The sequence below is a fragment of the Temnothorax longispinosus genome, chromosome 12 (assembly GCF_030848805.1).
Source record: "Temnothorax longispinosus isolate EJ_2023e chromosome 12, Tlon_JGU_v1, whole genome shotgun sequence".
Lineage (NCBI taxonomy): Eukaryota > Metazoa > Arthropoda > Insecta > Hymenoptera > Formicidae > Temnothorax > Temnothorax longispinosus.
This window is the reverse complement of record NC_092369.1, coordinates 4,565,909-4,580,245: the sequence shown is the minus strand read 5'-3', so window position 1 is coordinate 4,580,245 and position 14,337 is coordinate 4,565,909. Positions and strand designations below refer to the sequence as shown.

The 14,337-nt window shown below is 37.4% G+C and overlaps 1 pseudogene; it reads right to left on the bottom strand.

Moving 5' to 3' along the window:
- Positions 1–1,459: 1,459 nt before the first annotated feature.
- LOC139822702 (uncharacterized) lies at positions 1,460–4,287 on the bottom strand (annotated as a pseudogene).
- Positions 4,288–14,337: the final 10,050 nt, after the last annotated feature.

Genomic DNA, 14,337 nt, shown 5'->3' with positions numbered 1-14,337 from the left:
ATAATCGTAAAGAGTTCAAGTTGAATCAACTCATACGATGAGCTTACGATAGTGAGTACGACGAGCGTTACGATCGCTTACGGTGAACATTACGATAGATGTAGTTATAGCTTAAGACGTAATTGTTACACATTACTTTTTCAGTACAGTGGAAAAACTATACAACAATGATCATATCTAGTATAATATTTTATATATAAAATATAATAAAAAAAATGGTACAAATTAGAAATTAGAAATTAGCATATTGCTTAATCAACATTTAAAGACGCACACAAAGCTCCTCGTATGAGGAAGCTTGTATTTTATTTGATGCAATTATTATTTATTATTTTGGTTTCCTCATAGAGGAAGCTTATTGTGTGCGTCTTTAAATGTTGATTAAGTAATGTGCTAATTTCTAATTTCCTCTCTTTAAAATGATGAGGAAGCAATGTGCAAATTTTTAATTTGCACTATTTTTTTTTTTAATAATCTGTCGGAAAATAGAAAAGAACGTTCTTTGAACTTTTACTAATGAAAGATTATCGTATAGTATCAATACACTGTAATTTTCTAATTATATTTAATTTAGTCTTTTCTACCCCCCTATTTCATATATAATTCATTAAGAGAGATTTGGTTTATTACTTCATGAGATACAAATTTGTAAATATCAGAGAATGCGTACAAACATAAAAACTTTACAAAATTAGATCTAATCAACCAAATCTTAATGAGTTATATATGGAATTTGAAACAGACCAATATCTCAAAATTTGCGGAAGTTACAGCGAAAATGAACATTTCTCAAAAAATTCAAAAAAATTTTTTTAAATAATCCCTTTACCGATCTTCACTAAATTCAACCCCAATCTCCTTTACATGACTCTCATTTAAAAAAAATTCATCTCGATATCTCAAAATTTGCGGAAGTTACAGCGAAAATAGACATTACTCAAAAAATTTGAAAATTAAAAAAAAAAGAAACTTTTTACCGATTGTCACCAAATACAATCTCATCCTTCCTTACATGATGCTCTATCGTTTACAAAAAATGCATCATTTTACATTTTACGGAAGTTAAAGCAACCACGGACTTGATGTCCGTGATCTGTACATACACACACACACACACACACACACACACACACACACACACACACACACACACACACACACACACACTTTTTAACTTGACGTTTTAGAACATTTTGAACACATTAGCAGCGGCAACTCCAAAATTTTTTTTTTTCATGACTAAAGTTTCTTCTATGAGGAAACAAAAAAAAACATTATCGAGAACTACTCGAGCTGGATCTTGTGTAACGATGACGGTGTACGTCAATATCGAGGATTTCCTGATGGATTCCGCGACCGAGTTTTTATTCTGCGCTGTGGTGATCGCGAGCTTCTACGACGATTCATGAACGGCAAACGTCTACGACATCTGCGATAATGTGGCGGGGTGTTCTTATCACTAACCACCCCATCGTGGTGGCCCGCGTTTCCCATATTCGGTGACATGCGTCGCATTGGCAATAGTCGGGGTTTTGGTAATAATACTGGAGCAACCGTTATTTCTTGGCCATCTATATATAGGTATATATATATATATATATATATATATATATATATATATATATATTTGTCCTGTGAATAGACAAGATACGTTAACATGATCATAAAATAGTCTATTAAGTACAAAATCGATATGAATCGCATTTTACCTCCGTCCATGTGTTTCATAGTATTTTCGGCTTCATCCGCAGTTTCAAATTTGATATAGCTGATTGGGATGAAACTTATCTAAAGCAAAGTCAACTATCTTGATTTGTTCATATGCCGGAAATATTTGCACGACATCGTCTTTAGTGACGTTCCGTATTAGATGACCGATGTGTATTTTTGTTAGTCTAGGAATCGATGAACGCTCTCTGCGCTTTCTATGTAGGGAAGGAGATCTGCAAAATTAAAAAAACAATTATTAACTCGATAATTAAATATAAACCAAAAAAAATAAAAAAGAGTCAATTTTATAACATTGACTCTTTTATATATACGATACCTGAATTGTTGATTTTTGTTTAGCTTTTTCGGAAATAGCGTTGTTTTCTTTCTTTCTTTCTTTATTACGATTTTTATCCTTGTTCCTATCCCTTTTTCTCTCTCTTTCTTTGTCCCTTTCCTTCTCCTTATTATCATATCTCCGTGAGGCACGGCACTTTTGCTATGACTTCTCTTCCTCCCGAGATCTCTGGAACTGGCTGAAGAGCTGACAGAACTACTGGATGAACTACTGGAAGAGGAGCTTGATCTAGAACTACAGCCACTGCTGGAGCTTGAAGATCCTGAGCTGTTGTCTGATAAATTATCGAATACATTTTCATATAAATGCACCAATAAAATACAATTCAAAATATTGTATAGCTTAACGATAGAACAATCGGTCATCGAACAACTATTAACTTAATAATTAAATATAAACAAAATATAAACAAAAAAAATTAAGAGTCAATTTTATAACAGATACGATACCTGGATCGTCCTTTTTGTTTAGTTTTTTCGGAAATAGCATTGTTTCCTTTCCTCCTTTCTTTATATCATGATCTCTGTCCTTTCCCTCTTTCTTTCTTTATCCCTATTCTTCTCTTTATTGTCATGTCTCGATGAGGCATCAGCACTTTTGCTATAACTTCTCTTTCTCCCTCGATCTCTGAAATTGGCTGAAGAGCTGACAGAACTATTGGATAAACTTCTTGAAAAGGAGTTTAATCTGGAACTACAGCCACTACTGGAGCTTGAAGATCTTGAGTTATCTGATGAATTATCGAATACATTTTCATATAAATGCATCAATAAAATATAATTCAAAACAAAATTCTATATGGTTTTATAGATTTACACATGCTATTATTGAAAACATTTCTGAAGGAAAAAAATGATTTATACATATATAATGTTTAATTGAACATAATTTGATATAATAATAAATAAGCTTTTGTCCCTTTAAAAATTCTTCGTACGTAAGCATAAATCTATAAAATTATATAAAATAAACAATTTTTTTTATACTATAAGTATGTATGTAGACTACATATATATATACATATACATATAGATATACATATACATATATGTATACATATACGTATATGTATATCTATATGTATATGTATATATATATGTAGTCTACATATATGTATTTACATATATATTTACATATACATATACGTATATATGTATATGTAAATATGTATAAGAAAATAGTTTAAACTTACCTTGTCGGAATCCATTTGGCTGGTATTTATTTACTTTTCTGCTTTAATTTTTAATTATCCCAAAAGAAATGTGCATAAATAATTACAGTTTTGTTAAATTTTTTTGAAAACGTACCAGTAAACAGTAATATCCTGCAACAAATAAATCAAGAAGGTACAACATAGTATCAATTTTCATTAATTAATAGGCAAAGCTAAATTTGTAAAAAAAAAACTAATTCTCTTCTCTCCAAATAATTTGTTAAAAGGAAATTTATAAGAAAAGATTATTATATATGTAAATTTAATGTTATTGAAAGATTTTACCTCTTTTTGATGTCTTTTTTTTCTTTTCTTCTTGCTCTCTCTCTTTTCCTCTCTCTTTGCTTTCTTTTTTTTGACTCCTCTTTATTTGATTTTGCTTATTTCTCTCTTTTTCTCCCCCCTCTCCCCACTCTCCTTCTCTTCCTGTTTTTCTTTACTTTACCTTGCTCTCTCTTTCTTTCTGTTTTTTCTCTTCCTCCTTCCTCCCTCCCTCTCTCTCTCTCTCTCTCTTCTTCTCTATCTCTCTTTCTCTTCTCTGTTCCTCTTCTCCCTTTCTTTCTTCCTCTCTTTTTTTTTCTTAATACTTTGTTACAAATATATAAAATGAGATTTTTAATTTAACTTTTTTTATAATTACTAGAACAACACAGGCGCGCGCTACGCGCGCGCTTTTATTTTATTTCACGAATATACAACTATACATTTTTTATATTTTTATTAGAAGTGAAGAGGTAAGTCGCTAATATCGACATAGGTTTTCTAAAGCGACACCTCCTTATTTCTCGAAAACTAAACACCGCACTTTATTAATGCTGATGAGGACATAATTTACTTATCAAGAGACACGGTAGTGTCTCGCGCCAAGTACACGCGGAGCGAGACCGACCGTGACTCTTTTACGCGACGCGACGGGTTGCGAGTACCCGAGATGTTGAGATCTCGATAACGAGTGAACGGATCAAGTTCTAAGTAGGCTTGATCGATAGCTTGGGGTCCAATTAGGGGGGGGGGTTTCTCTTATAATATTCCGCTCCGTGCCCTACGAGCGGAGATATTGCGACGCAAAGTCCAAATGTGAAAATTTTTTATTAAGATACTTCTACTTCTAACGCCGACGTTATATGATGACGTCATAATCAGAAACGTTACTTTCACTTTTTTGACGCTGGCGGCGCAGGTATCGCCAGTTTCGATATCGCGCGCGTATTTCGAAATTAGGTCGATAGACTTATCGGTCAGGAGGAAGATTTCTATTTAGGTAAATTAGGTATATACTTATATAATATATATTGAGTCAATTGCTTCATGTTTATCTGGAGAGATTTCGTATCCTTACTTACATCGTATTACCACCGCTGCCGGAAAAAAAGGTTCTCTACGTTTGGCAGAAAGTGCCGCTAGGGAATTTTTAAGTCGATTCTTATGAATCAAGCTTGAATTCGATGTCTAGGTATCCCAGATTGCCGATGACGAGGTCCAGATAGTGCGCTTCATAGTTTTCGGTGTCCAGGTGTAATAATACGTTGAATTCGATGTCTACGTGTCCCAGGTTGCCGATGACGAGGTCCACATAGTGCGCTCCGTAGTTTTCGGTGTCTACGTGTATTAATACCTTGCATTCGATGTCCACGTGTCCCAGGTTGCTGATGACAAGATCCAGATAGTGCGCTTCATAGTTTTCGGTGTCCAGGTGTAATCGTACGTTGAATTCGATGTCTAGGTGTCCCAGGTTGCCGATGACGAGGTCCACATAGTGCGCTTCGTAGTTTTCGGTGTCTACGTGTATTAATACCTTGAATTTATTACTTGTATTAACGTGTATTAATACCTTGAATTTATACCTATTAATTAATACATCAAATTCAAGGTATTAATACACGTAGACACCAAAAACTACGGAGCGCACTATGTGGACCTCGTTATCGGCAACCTGGGACACCTAGACATCGAATTCAACGTACGATTACACCTGGACACCGAAAACTATGAAGCGCACTATCTGGATCCCGTCATCGGCAACCTGGGACACGTGGACATCGAATTCAAGGTATTAATACACGTAGACACCAAAAACTACGAAGCGCACTATGTGGACCTCGTCATCGGCAACCTGGGACACCTAGACATTGAATTCAACGTACGATTACACCTGGACACCGAAAACTATGAAGCGCACTATCTGGATCCCGTCATCGGCAACCTGGGACACGTGGACATCGAATTCAAGGTATTAATACACGTAGACACCGAAAACTACGAAGCGCACTATGTGGACCTCGTCATCGGCAACCTGGGACACCTAGACATCGAATTCAACGTACGATTACACCTGGACACCGAAAACTATAGAGCGCACTATCTGGAACCCGTCATCGGCAACCTGGAACACGTGGACATCGAATTCAAGGTATTAATACACCTGGATACCGAAAACTATGAAGCGCACTATGTGGACCTCGTCATCGGCAACCTGGGACACCTAGACATCGAATTCAAGCTTGATTCATAAGAATCGACTTAAAAATTTCCTAGCGGCAGAATCAAGAGACACGGTAGTCTCGCGCCAAGTACACGCGGAGCGAGACCGACCGTGACTCTTTTACGCGACGCGACGGGTACCCGAGATGTTGAGATCTCAATAACGAGTGAACGGATCAAGTTCTAAGTAGGCTTGATCGATAGCTTGGGGTCCAATTAGGGGAGGGTTTCTCTTATAATATTCCGCTCCGTGCCCTACGAGCGGAGATATTGCGACGCAAAGTCCAAATGTAAAAATTTTTTATTAAGATACTTCTTCTTCTATCTACTTCTAACGCCGACGTCTTATATGACCTTTTTCAAAAAAAAGGTAAAAAAATGCGCCAAGTACACGCATAGTAGTATATATGTATTATGTTGCTACCTCGAAAAAAACAAAGTGGTAGTATTATACCTATTATAGTATTATAGAAATAACACCCGTTGTACATACTGTTTATACAATGCGTAATACTACAAAAAGGCGTGATATCTGTACAAAATTACCTTTTTTAAAAAAAAGGTAAAGAAAGGCGCCAAGTACACGCATAGTAGTGTATATGTTGTTACCTCGAAAAAAAAAACAGTGGTAGTATTATACCTTAAAAAAATCTAAGTAACAAGTGGTAGACGAAATCTTTGTACATATCTTGAAAAATCTCGAAAAAACCTAAACAGTAGTATCTTCATCTCGAAAAAAAAAAACAAAGTAGTAGTATTATACCTCGAAAAAACCTAAGTAACAAGTGGTGGACGTAATCTTTGTATCTCCAAAAATCTCGAAAAAATCTAAGCAGTATTATTTTTATTTCCAAAAAATTATTACTCAAGTGATACACATCACAAAATTACGTTACCTTATCAAAAAATGAGTCGCGCTTCAAGTGATCTATTATTACAATTACAAAAAAGAAATGATATCTCTTTTTAAATTACAGCGCCAATTACAGAGAACATATATTTTTCGAGATACAAAAATTACGTCTACCACTTGTTACTTAGGTTTTTTCGAGGTATAATATTACTACTGCTTTTCTTCGATTAGAATAAAAAATTGAATCATGAAGAATTACACAGAGGTAACAGTACAAAATACAAATATTTTATTAAAATATTTAAACCCAACAAGGGAATACAAGGTATTTAAATACAAAGTTTATATATGTATTTTAAAAGATTTAATCGCATCGCAAAGAATTACAGAGGTAACAGTACAAAAAATAAAAATATTTTATTAAAATACATAAATTTTTCTTGTCAAAAAACTTGGCGCTGCTAGAGAGAGATATTGATATTGATATATATTTAATATGCCCAAGCAAGGCTAAAGGGCAAAACCAAATAACAAAGCAGTAATACATAAGCATAACAAACTACAGCACTTAAAACTACTTATAATTAACGCAACTTAAAACTAATCAAATTAACTTAGAACTTATCGAATCGCAACTAAGACTAGCGCACTTAAACTAGAAAGCACCACGCAGGCAAAACTAGACAAAACTAAAAGCAGAAAAAGAAATGACCCAATCACTCAGCTTCAGACGAATGCAAGAAGGTACTAAGAAGACTCTTGAAGGCAGGAAGGGAAGATGCTGATTTTATAACATCAGGAAGAGAATGCCAAAAGTATATTGACGAAAGCAGAAAAGAATTCCTGTATGCAGTAGTTCTATGAGCCGGAATGAGGAAACTTTGAGTGGCCAATGAAGCCAGACGGTTAGATCTCCTCAGTGACGGATCAGGAGCAGTGAATAGCTCCCGCAGATACATAGGCGAACTCATATAAAGAAAGAAAGAAAGAGAGAGAGAGAGAGAGAGAGAGAGAGATTGATTGATTGATTGATTGTTTTTTATTATGCCATGGTCGAACGACTTTTAGGCAAGAAATGAACAACGCAGAAGAAATAAAACACAAAAAGGCAAAACAAAAATTATAAACTAAAGCAAAAGTGCGTGCATGCTCACTCTCTAAAGGACCAGAGATTGAAGCGCGCTGAAGCATGCTGCTCGCCCCCACGCAGGGTGCAGAAGAAGTGAACCAATACTATAGTTTCACAAACTGAAGACGCAAATCGCAGTGATAATGATACGAACTTAAGACTAGATAAAATTTTGAACAATATATATACAGTGAACAATAACACTTAAACTAAAACTAGATCAGATTCAGGAACTGCATATATATACAGACTATGTTACGCTTAGACTAGATTATGCTTGTACAATAGATAGCCCCGAGACAGAACCATGATCAGAACCCAGCTCAAGCGAAAATAAGTGATCATGGAGCTTGCCTTTAAATTCATTGAGAGACGATGAAGACACCACGCCGATAGGAAGAGAATTCCACAAATAAATTCCCGCGAGGTGGAAAGACCTATGGTAAGTCTCAGTTCTGTGGTTAAGTATATGAAACGTATGCGGCAATGCCAACCGTGACGAACGCTTAATCGAGGGATCAGCTTTTGCAAAAATATCCAAGATATAGCTTGGAGACAAATCCCTCGATATTCTATACATTTCAACACCAAGGAAGTACAAGCGTCTGTTTCTCACAGACAGCCACCCCAATTGATGTCGATAAGGCGTGATATGTTCATCGCGTCTCAAATTAAAAATGAACCGTATTGCACAATTTATAAGTCTTTGCAGTTTAGTATTAAGCTCATCAGTGACATCGTTGTAGACAAGAGAGCAATAGTCCAATAGAGGCCATACCAATGCAGACACGAGTTTTACGCGCAGTTGAAATGACAAAGAGTTCTTATGAAATTTCAGCTTGTGCAATGTGAAGTGTACCCTCCTAGAAATATGGGAGACGTGGCTTTTCCAAGAAAGATCTGAGCTCATGATGACTCCCAAGTTTCTTGCCTCGTCAACGTACGGAATGGAGGTGCCATTGACTGAAATAAGGGGCAGGTCTTTGAGATTCAATTGCTCCACGTAGCCCCTGCTGCCTAGTATTAAGACCTTGGATTTCTTGAGATTGAGAGACAATCCGTTCACAGTGGCATACTCAGAGATAACACCTACGTCATGTGCCACGAGCTGCAAGGCAATACTCAGCTGGCTAAAGAGGCACTTGCGATAAATTTGGGTGTCATCAGCAAAAATCAAATGCTCAGTAAACCTTAGAAAGGCACCTATATCATTGATAAACAGAGAAAAGAGGAGCGGTCCAAGTACGGATCCTTGTGGAACACCAGCAGTGACGGATAGCCAGTCGGAGAAAACACCCTCAAGGTCAACAACCGCTTGAGAGCGACCTGAGAGGTACGAGAAAATTAGCTTGAGAGCTAAGTCAGAGAACCCCAATTTCCTGAGTTTGGTTAGTAGCAGAAAGTGGGATACAGTGTCAAAAGCTTTGCTGAAGTCGAAAAGGACCAGAATCAAAACCTCACCCACATCAACGCCACTTCTAATGTCATGAGATAGTCTTAGAAGGGCAGACTGGGTAGAGTAACCCTTGCGATAACCAGATTGACGATCATCTAGAATATTATGGGAATTGATATGGTCCAAGATTTGTCGGTGCATGATCCTTTCAAACAACTTAGAAAGTTCACACAAGTTGGCTATAGGTCGCGTATCCGAAGGAGAGGTAGGCGACTTGACTTTAGACAGCGGGCGCACTATGGCTCGCTTCCAAGGAGACGGAAAATAACCTAGATCGAGACAGCAATTGAAAAATAAGGTCAAGAGATTACCAATGTGGGGCAAAGCCAAAGCAATAGCGAACAGTGGTAGTTGATCATGGCCAGAGGCAAAAGAAGCAGACGATGTTGAAACCATTAGAGAGCATAGATTGTCGTGCGATATATGAGAGAAACAGAAATGTGGTTCTTCAGGTACAGTGGAAAGAATGATATCGGAAAACTGAGATTGTGAACAAGGAGGGTAACAGTTTGAGATAGAGGCGTAGTGGGCATTCAAAAGATCACGAGAGAAAAAATTAAGAGGTGAAGGAAGAGGCGACTCGATTAGGCCCAGATTGGTGAGTTCACGCCATATCTTAGACGGATCAGAAATAGTGCTCAACTTCCCCAAATGATATTGCTCTCTGGCCTTTCTCAACTCCACCGTGAGATTATTCCTGAAGAGCCTGTAAATGTGGAAATCGAGGACATTACCTGATCTACGCGCGGCTTTGTAGAGCCGGTTGCGATGCCGAATTTCACGAACAAGATCGCCGGTGAGCCAAGGCGCTGGCGGACGGGTTACGCAAAAGGTATGGATAGGAACAAATGAATCCAAGCTGGTGGTGATGTCATTAGTAATAGTACTTAGGAAATCCTCGATATCCAACTCATCAGGACTCGTGTGGCCAAAATCTTCCGGAAAGGATGAAGACAGTTTAGAGGTGAGACTTTCAATAAACCCCTGCTTATCGAATTCCCTGTAGGAACGCCGAATCAAAGTACGCTTTGCGTAGGACGGAACAATGAATGAGTAAGTTAATTCGATAAGATCATGACCATTGTGGAAGGGAGCGTCGGACTTGCGAAATGATGAAACCTTGTCCAAGTTGTCGACTACAAAAACATCTAACCATGAGTTAGAAGAACTGGTATGGTAAGTCGATTTCGACTCAACAATATTCAGCGACAATTGTGATACTGTGTCCCTTAAGTGATTTGATTCATATGCGGAAGCAAGAAGATTACAGTTCAAGTCGCCAGTGATAATGATGTTTTTGTAACTGTGCAAGAACACCGTAATCGCATCAACATAAATATTAAAATTTCTTCCCTTTGGTCTACGGTACATAGAGGTGAATAAAAGAGGTTCGCGTGTGCCGCCGCGAATGTCCAGAATAATATACTCCGGTTCATTGGAAAAAACAGAAGGCGATGACGCCAGGACACGCGCCTTTAGCGTCTCATGTATGTAGCAAGCCACACCACCCCCCTCCCTACCCCCTCTGTCAACACGCAACAAATAGTATCCGGCAATTCGTACTGTATCATCAGAAATATGCGAGTGAAGCCAAGTCTCGGATACGGAAACAATATGGAAAAAATTAGACGCTAAGAGAGCTTGAACTGATTCAAGATGGGCAGGAAGTGAGTTGGCGTTAAAATGAGCTACGCGGAGCAGAGAAGAATCACAAGTTGAATCATGCCGAGCGATCAGAGGTAATGGACCATCAGGTCGGACCCGTCAAACGATCTTGGCAAGATCAGTATCTGAATCGACATAAATAACAGGCTCGCCGTCAGCATGTCTCACACATATCCTGCCATTCCTTATCCAGACATACTTATATGACTTCTCTTTGGCGATACTCTTAGCACGCTGAAGCATGTCATAAGCACTCTTTGTCAAGAATTCATTGACATGAATAATGCGATCCGAGTTACCACCGCACACCTCACTCGCCCTAAGTATGCCCCTTGCTCGCTTCTTGATAATAACCGCGTCGCGAACGGCATTCGAGGCCAGGGTGACAATCACCGAGCCTGAAGATGTCGAGGATGCGGAAAACTCAGACCGTGACCTCTTGACAACTCTAGCACCAAGAACGTGACATGCCAGGTCAGGAACACCCAACGCCGTCAACACGTTTCCCGCGAGCCGGGATGGAGAAATTGATAGTGCTGACGGGAGACCCGATACCATCAATTCATTCCCATTATGGGATTCGTGAAAAGATTGAGCAGACTTAAGGTCATGAATTACACGAGTGAGCTCGGCGCTGTCTTGCTCGAGTTTAGCAATGCGCTGACTATTCTGAGCCACGGAGTCAGTGAGACGATTCAAGTGATTTAGTTTATCACTTAGTTCTTTGTTTGTGCGTTGCTGACTGTCGATGAAAGCAGACAGCTTGGCATCTGACATTTTCATCTGCTCAATCAATTCACGCAAAAGATCGTTGGCAGAGTCGTGAACAATGTCATGCACAGTGTCATGCCCGGCTAGCTGCGCTCCTTGAGACTGCGACTGAGGCAGCGACCGAGTGCCAGTGCTAACGGGCGTAGCCATAGTATCAAAACTGGATGATTTTACGATATTTTCTACCTCAGGTGTAAGAGGTAAACTCAGAGAAATAGACAACGCTTTGCAGCAAGTGTCAGCGTATCTGGTTACAGAATATGATTTGACACAACCCGGATGAAACACCTGCCTGCACTCACACTCAACGAAGGTAGTCGCGATTGACTTCTTACACTTAGTGCACGTACGCTGCATTCCCGTCGGACAAGCAAGCAGTAGATCACACGCGAAAACGCAGAGTTCAACGTAAAAGTTGCAGTGTATAAATCGCGAGCAGAGCACCACGCAAAGGCAGTCACCGAAATAGCACGCGCAACAGATCGACACGCTCGGCGTATAACAGCCAATGCATCGCGCACCGTACAATCGCGCACCGTTACAATCGCGCACCGTTACAATCGCGCACCGTTACAATCGCGCACCGTTACAATCGCGCACCGTTACAATCGCGCACCGTTACAATCGCGCACCGTTACAATCGCGCACCGTACAATCGCGCACCATACAATCGCGCACCGTATAATCGCGCACCGTTTAATCGCGCACAGTTAGATCAAGCGTATCTTAAATATTTATACGTTATGACTGGATACATCTGAGAAACGGCAATGAAGTGTAAGGCAAAACTGGAGAATAATATAATGTAATTATTAATAATTATATTATATCGTTCCGTATAAGTTTGCCTTGCATACCACCGTTTTGACAGATTTACTAACCTCTCGTAATGTGTCAGCGTAATAATTTATTTTTATTTCAGAAACATGCTTCTTTGAGCTTTATTTCGAATGCAATGTCAGTAAGTATTGTGTATTTTTATATTTCGTAAAAATACAAGAATGCAGTTCAATAACATTCCTAGCAATATTCGAAGAAGTATTAGATTCCTTATTTTCAGTGATGAATCAGATTCTATATTTATGTTATAGATAGCATATCACGGTGTTTTGTGCAGCATCTTCATCAGTGCTGAGATGGAAGAAGTTTATTTACAATGCAAATTGCTGTTTCCGTGTCCTTCAAGTAAGTTGCTAATTAATAAACTATTCGTACGTATATACTGTAATACGTATATACTCATGAGATTTGACATTTCTACTAAAGAGTTTTTCTGTATACGAATTTATAATATATAATACTATTTATTAACATTTTAGGTATAAGAGAACTGAGAGCCGCATATCCTACGCATCTATAGCAATTTGCACAGCAGGCCTGTTATCGAGCACTAAAAAAGAATTCATTAACAAAACACGAGATTCTTTTAAGCGAGAGTTGATTATAATTTTCTCCGCTATTAGAATCCTGTGAAATGTTATGAAAACATCAACGATCATCTTTTATCTTTCTGACTTTTTGGGAAATTGATCCTTTACTCTCAAAGCGTGTTTGTACAATGCCATTTATTGTCCATCACAAGCAGTCTAAACAATAATCTACAAAGAGCAACATTATGTATTAAATATACAATAAATGACGTAAATAAATTAAAAGTTTATTTACACAAAATTGTATTCTTTTAATCATAATGATCATTTATATATGAACCTCTGTTTCTTGATAGTTAAACTACAATTTCTAGTGTATATACATTAAAAGAGATTGATTCAAATGTTTCGAATATCAAAATGGACTGTTATTCAAATAATCATTATAATCAAAAAATTTTATCGATCGGATGATATACGATAGATACTAAACTGGATTGTAAATCGCTGTATAAACGTAGTCTATGATAATTGTAAAATCATGGTAATGGTTTCTTATTAAAACACGTTTTTTTTTTTGTTTCTTTACAATTTATATCTTTATTGAACATTTTTATAAAATGTACTTATCGTGTTGTATAATGTATACGGCGAAACGTTAGAAAAATAATATCACATGACAGCGCATTATACATTTATACATATACTTATGTATCTATACATAGGAAGACTATCAAATTATCTTTGGTCATGTATCTCTTGCACAAAAGGTAAAATCTATGTATTTAATTACAATGAGCTGCATATATTACTCATAAACAACTTTAGGAACTAGAACCTTCATTTACATTTTGAAAGGTACTTAATCGTTATAAAAATAAAATAGAAAAAGATGAAAAAAATGTCTTCCGCTCTGAACTAACTTACAGGAAAATAAAAATAATTTTAAACAAAAGATCTGCATTTCTGTCGCACTGACAACGAATTTACATTTATAACGTCGTTAGTTCTCGTCTTTGTAGACTATTTGATAAGGACAATTACATATAAAAAAAATTAAACTCATGTGGACACCGCCATAGTACATAACTGTGCTTATAATAAAGACGAAACTTAAATATATAAGTATAATTGCAAAAATATGAATGTCACAATAAAAACAATACCAATATAAAAAATGCTTTCTTATGTTAAGACATTTCAGAAGCAGACAGCTTCTTACGGGTTTTCTAACTCTAAAATACTTTTCACAAATATAATATCGCATACCGGACATCGATAACGTTCCAAACGTTCGATGCATTAAACGCAACAGCAAAATGACCACGGAG